Raw genomic sequence first — 6,844 nt, forward strand, 5'->3', positions numbered from 1 at the left:
GAATAGTTGAGTTATCGGAAATAGGATGAAATAAGGCTAAAGATGCGGAAGCTTTCAAATGGTTTTAAAGGTTGGCTAAGGTGATGGTAAATTTATAAGGGTAGTAGGCTCGATTTAAGGATAAAAATAAGAAAAATGGAAGTTGATAAATGAAGGCTCGGTTTTGTAAAAAGATATTATAGTTGGGTAAAATCTAGGATAGTCGGTGGAATGGATAAATGAGCTTAAACGCCAGAAACGATTCAACACTAAAAAGTGTCACCCCGATTTCTATTCGGTTCAAGGTGGGATTGCGGAATTGTAGAAGGGTTGAACGCCACACCAAAGCAAGGTGATAAGTTCAAAAGAGAATGATAGACGCCACTAGCACGCTAGATAAGTCAGATCGAAACTCGTACGAATTTAGAGAGGAGAAAACTCACTCTTTGAACAAAGTTCATTCAAATGATCAAAAGTCAAAAGTCCTTTACAAATGAAAGAAAACAAATATTTATAGGCACATAGATGACCATTCAAATTCAGCATCTAGGTGTTCACACAATAATAAAAACGTTCACACTAATGTATTAAAATAGTTCATAAATTCGGCAGATTCATGCACTAGCTGAATGGACACTTTCTTCCCCCTTAGTTTGTGCATGAATGCTTAGTCATAAAGAAAGGCTTCAAGTGACTTGTATGTGCACCAAAAGGTTGCATTCATCTCCTTGGGACGTTCATGCACTTGTATGGACCATGTATCTTCATAATTAAACACTTTAATGGCATGTAAGTTCATAAATGGTAGCATGAACCTAGTAAATTCGTTCTCCCCTTTGTGCATGCACTTAATTCAATCAATGTGTTGAATTATTGAGTTAATTCCTTCCCTTGGACGTTCTTGAACCCATCCATGCATGTGTAGTAGCCTATAGGTCAATTCAAAGTGTGAACATGCTCAAGGAGCTCTATGGTCAACATAGAATTAGTTAGCAGCTACTTCTTGGCCGAATAAGTGCCTTGGAAAGTTAAGAGACAGCCACCATACATGCACTTAAGCCATTCATGCATTCTATCATCCCATGCATTTGATCCATTCATGGACTAGCCTTTAATGTCCATACATGCATTCGACACATGCATGAATTTGTAGAAACATTGCATCTAGCCGTACATGCACCAGCATTTAATACTTCTTCATTCATGAGTGTGGAATGCCCAAAAGAGATGTTTCTTCATTCATACATTGTACCGCCCAAAGGAATGTACCTACATGAAATAAACAAGTCATTAAGACATCTCATGAACACTCATAAATTCGGCATGATGTGAACACATTAATGTCATGCATTAATTCGGCTATGTGAACATAATCAATTTATATAATGACAATGATATATTAATAACAAATATTAATATAAGACAAGTTTAATGCTTAAATGAATATGTGCAAATTTTTATTTAATGTATTAAAGACAAAACCGAGTTTAAACTAAAATGAGCTAAGCTTTAGCTCGTGAGCTAAAGTTGAGTTGAGGCTAAACTCCTAAGCTGAAGTTGAGCTAAGGTTTAGCTCGTGAGCTAAATATGAGCTAGGAGTGAGCTCGGTTTAGCTCAGGCAAGTTGGATCGAGCTTGAATAAGCTGGATTTGAGCTAGAAGGAGCTCGTGGAGCTGGAAACGAGCTGGGATCAGCTTGCCAACATGTCAATGCTCGGCTTGACAGACTTGTTCACTGAAGTTCGCGGGGCGTGCTCGTATCAAATATACCTTTGGTTCCTATCATAGTGGATAGTGGGTCAAGGTTTCTTGCTGTTTCTTTAAACCGTTAAACACCTAAGCACCATTTTGAGATTCGGGTCAACAATTCCCTTATTTGTTGGTTCATTCTCGGTCTTATCCAATTAATTTGTTATTGTTTCCTATCTATTTTGTTTATTACCTTTGTTTGAAGCCATTATTTCTATTTTGTTTCCTTTAAACCGAAACGATTCTATTCTACTCAATTCACGATCGGGCATAACTAACGACTCGAATCAATCACGAAACGAGTTCGTATCAAATTGGTATTAGAGCTAGCGAATTTGGAGTAAGAATCGACATTGTCGGCAATACGGTGATGTGACCACGCCCCAAGCCCCATCAAGTCCTCGTCTTGATTCCCTCGAGCTTCCAAAGGGACCAATGAACCGAGCTAGGTCCAAGCGATTTCATGAAGTTGTTTCAGCTTTATTGTTCAAGTTTTGGAAGGAGAATCAGCTCGTTGAAGATGGGGAAGCTCGATCCAACTCCTTGAAGAAACCATGCACCTTAGTGCAAGCTAATTTCAACTCAATTCCATCTCCCTTAGCTCAATTCGACTTTAATCAGCTCACTTGAGCTCAATTCCACCTATTTGAGCTCAATTTAGCTTCTTTCTAGCTCGTTAATTTTATTATTTGAATAATTTGAGTGATAGTTTTATTTTAATTATTTTTACTACAGCTCATAACCGAATTTTCTAGCTCAATTCAGCTCATCAAGAATTTCAACTATCATTGAGCTAGCCGAATTTATTATTAATTATATTTTATTTATGTCTTTATTTTAATTTGTTAAATATGTCTTGATATTATTTAATTTAAGCTGAATGTACCTTGAATCTAATTTGTTTATATCTTTTGTAGGTACATCCACATGTGGGAACACAATTAATGAGGATTCATGAACATTTCTGGTTCAATGTATGTTCGGGTACATGCATGACTACCTACAACGAATGGTTGCCTTAAAGATGATGCATGAATGATTTAATACAATGAATGGAAGAATGCATGAATATTCATTTACATGCATCGGTTGCTGTCCATTGATCTCCTAAGTACCTATTCGACCAAAAGGCATCTATTGGAGTGTCCATTCACACCTTGGCCGAACCTAGACATGTCCATTGCTCTCCCATACATTCACCAAGCCTTCAAGTTCATTTCCTTAGCCATGAAGCTGCCCATTGAAGTACCATTCAGCCGAATTTGGACATAGCCTTTAAAGATACATTTCTAGATTAGTGTAATTCAATTAAAGCCGAATTTACTTAGTCTATTTGGCTATCTAATGTAATCTATAAATAGTTCTTTTCTCTTTGTAAAAAGGGTAGACACGTCAAAGTTCAGATTCTTTCTAAAGACCAAAATCATCAACAGTGTGTCCATCAACAATCGAGTAAGGTAGAAGTGCTTTAAACTTTTCAACATTCATACCTTGCTTACCTTTTGGCATAGGCGAACTAGGATCGTTGAGAACATTACCTTTTTCAGCCAAAATGAACCTTCTCTCCTTCGAGAGGTATTGGAGTTGAAAATTATCGTCACTTGGCCTTCCGGAGACCTGAAAAGAGGAAACAAAACAAGACAAATTCTCATGTGGTTTAGTAAACAGATTCCTCACTTTTTCTTTCTCTTTTGCCTCCTTTTCTCTCGTTTTTTTTCTAACTCATTGTCTTTTCTTTCTTTTTCAATTTTCTCTTTTTCCTCACACTTTTGTTCAATCTCAATTTCTTTTTCGATTTCTTTCTCTTTTTCACATCCTTTTTCAATCTCAATTTCTTTTTCCATGACACTCGTTTCTTTTACACTCTCGTTTCTTTCTTCAATCTCACTCTCTTTTTCAATTTCTTGTTCCTTTTCTTTCATTTCTTTTTTCGTCTCTCGATTTCATTCCATATATGCTCATTTTCTCTCATCAACATTTCTTGTCTTTCCTTTCTTCTTATTTCTTTTTCTTTTTGCCTCACTCTTTCATTATAGGATGGAGATGTTACAAATGAATCAGCACGAAATGACTCTCGTTGGGTATAATTGGAACGACTTTCATACAAAAAATGATCACCTCTTCGAGATTGATTCTTGGCGGACGAATACCTCGGTGCATATGAAGGACTACTTGTGATTTCTCGTTCGTCACCTCGGAAAGCTTTAAACTCAAAACTTGCTTTGCTTCGTCTTGAGTTCCTCGTTGAATAGGAATCATGGTATGAATCTCTTCCCAAAAAATCAATGGATGTGTGCCTTCGTGATGATCTTGTCTCCGTCTCTTCACCCGGTGAGTTTGGCTTCCATCGAGCTCTTTCCTCCACTCGATCCAATCGATCATGCAATTTATCAAATTTTGATTTCACCATTCTATGCATCTCTTGCATCAAATATTGGAATTCTGATTCGGGAAATGTTTCTCGAAACATGATTAAGTAATGGCAAGAAGATGTTAGAAAAAAAAAATAAAGAAAATAAATACCTTACCACAAACCTCACAAATTCGCTCGAAAAGGAAATAATGATTTTCACTCGCACTCGTGTTTACATTCAAATTTTGGCTTTTTCTTTGATGTAATTTCACTCGTGCCTTTTTCCACTCAACCTCTTCTCACAATTTCGTGATTTGTCTCGGTAGACTTAATTTGCTACTTAAGGGTCGGTTTCAAATTGGTTACAAGGGATAATGTCGGGTGTAGGGTAGGCTGAATAAAGAAGAAAATTGGTTTAAAGTGTGGCGTTGGGATGGGTAAATAATGGTAGGAAGGGAAACTTGATGATCGGAGTAATAAGTGATAATGATAAAAACTCGCAAGACTTTTCACTTTTTTTCTTTCTTCTTTGTTTTTAACTCGATTTTTTTGTCACTTCTTTTTTTTTCCTTTTTCTTTGAAATTTTTTTCTGAATTTCTTCTCTTTTTTTTAAATCCAATACAATAGTAAACAAAATACAAGGAAGAGAAAAAAAATTAAATTCCAACTCAATTTTTTTTGATTTTTTTGACTTTTTTTTACGTTACGAACCTATTCCGAGCTTGATACGAACATCAGTACTCCTCGTTTTAGTAGCTCTGATACCAAATGATGTGATCCGGCTCGGTTGATTGAGTCGATTCACTTGATTGCCCGATCGTCGATGAGAAGTTTGTTCGATTTTGTAGATAGATGGAGTTAGATGATTTTTTATAGCGGAAGTTGAGAAAATGGGTTCAAAAGATGGTTTGGATAGATGTTTGATAGGCTTGGTGAAATAAAGAAATATTGTTTATAATTTAATAGTTAAAATGGAATGGAAAAATAGAACTCAAGCGAAGAACGATTCAATACTATATGAAGTATTGCCCCGGGACTTATATTGCTTAAGGTGGGTTTAATGGATTGTCGAAGATGGACCTTGACCCGTTACCTATAGAGAGGTAGGAACCAAAGGTATAAAAAGGTGGATGAACGCCACACCAGGATGGTGATAAGTTCAAGAAGTCGGGTTGACGCCACTAGCGAGCTAGATAAGTCAGAACGAGACTCGTACGAAATAGGATAGGAGGAAACCTCACAATCAAGTTTTCAATAATCAAATTCTGTAACCTTTTACAATAAACAAGTAAGCTATTTATAAGCCTAAAATGCCTATTGATATTCGGCATCTATGTTGTTCACACTAACTTAAATTCTGTTCACACAGGTATTTAACATGTTCACACAAATAGCATTAAAATCCAGTTCATGCTTGAAGATGGTACATGAATTGGCCGAACCATCATGATGCTTCACTTGATGCATTCATGCATCCTTAGCCTTGAAGAATCTCCATAATTCCATGAATGTGCAGCTCTTTAATGATCCTACATCTCCCTTGGCTGAATGAGGCATTAATGTGCCTAAAATACTTGAATGGTCATCTTGAAAATGCATGAATCATGCATGAAACATCCCATGTATTTTCCCCGATAAATATGATCCATGAATCTTCAAATACATGAACTTTTAGCAACTCCCTTTTGCATGAACGTCCCAAATGCATGTGCTCCTTTAAATGCCATCCATTGAACCTCAATTGTGCATGCACACTCCCATACATTGCACCAATCCGTTCATGAACCTGCAGCAAATTAAATCAGCAAGTTAAATGCATTTCAAACACATTAAATTAGCAGCATATTGATGTGAGCTTGCCTACGAACCAAATGGAGAACGAACAAGAAGCCATCAAGCTGCCATTGGTCCAATAACGCGAGCTAGAGCTAAACGATTCAAAGATGCTATTTTAGCAATGGTGGCACGGGTTGAGGAAAATGATAGCAAGGAGTTTAAAAACGAGCTGAACATATTCAACTTCTTTGAAGCTGAATTTCGTTCTAGCTAATTAATTTGATGCTGGAATTTAGACCATTTAAATAAACATTTAAATAAGTTTCATTATAGCTTTTAAATATGTCTTAATTAATTTAAGTGTTTAATATGTCTTGATTTAGTTAAATTAAAGATGTCTTGATGTCATTTAGTTTGTCTAAATTATTACATGTTTTAAATTTGTCCAGCCGAATTTATGTGTTATGATTTGTTAATATTTAAGTTGTCTCAATGTTATTTAGGATGTTCACATTATACTTTAATTTAGTTCAGCTGAATTTGCTTGAAATTAATTAAGTTCATGTGTGTTTTTTTGGTGCAGCCGAATTTGAAGGTGAATTGGACAGATTCATGCATGAAGATTCAATGGATGTAAAGATGCATGCATATTGGGTTCATGCACCTAACGATACATGCATGGAATGCATTAAAATTGGTGTGCTGATTTTTAAGTTTTCTATGTGTCCATTCGGCCAAAAGAGATGATTGTTCATTATCCAAAGCTGCCATTTATTTCCTTCACATTGCTAGAAATCTTTTGGCCATTCGGTTCAAGGTGTTCACACTTTAAGGCTCTTCAAAACCGTCCATTCACACCTGATATGGCTGCTCAAGTACTCTCTTTATTATTGGTAATTTTTCAGCAAGAGTTGCCTCTTGAATGCTCATTTAAACCCATTAGCTGAATGTAGCTGTTACATGCATCTCCAAGATCCATTTGCTTAA

Source organism: Gossypium hirsutum, chromosome D05 (genome assembly GCF_007990345.1).
Source record: "Gossypium hirsutum isolate 1008001.06 chromosome D05, Gossypium_hirsutum_v2.1, whole genome shotgun sequence".
NCBI classification, from domain to species: Eukaryota; Viridiplantae; Streptophyta; class Magnoliopsida; order Malvales; family Malvaceae; genus Gossypium; species Gossypium hirsutum.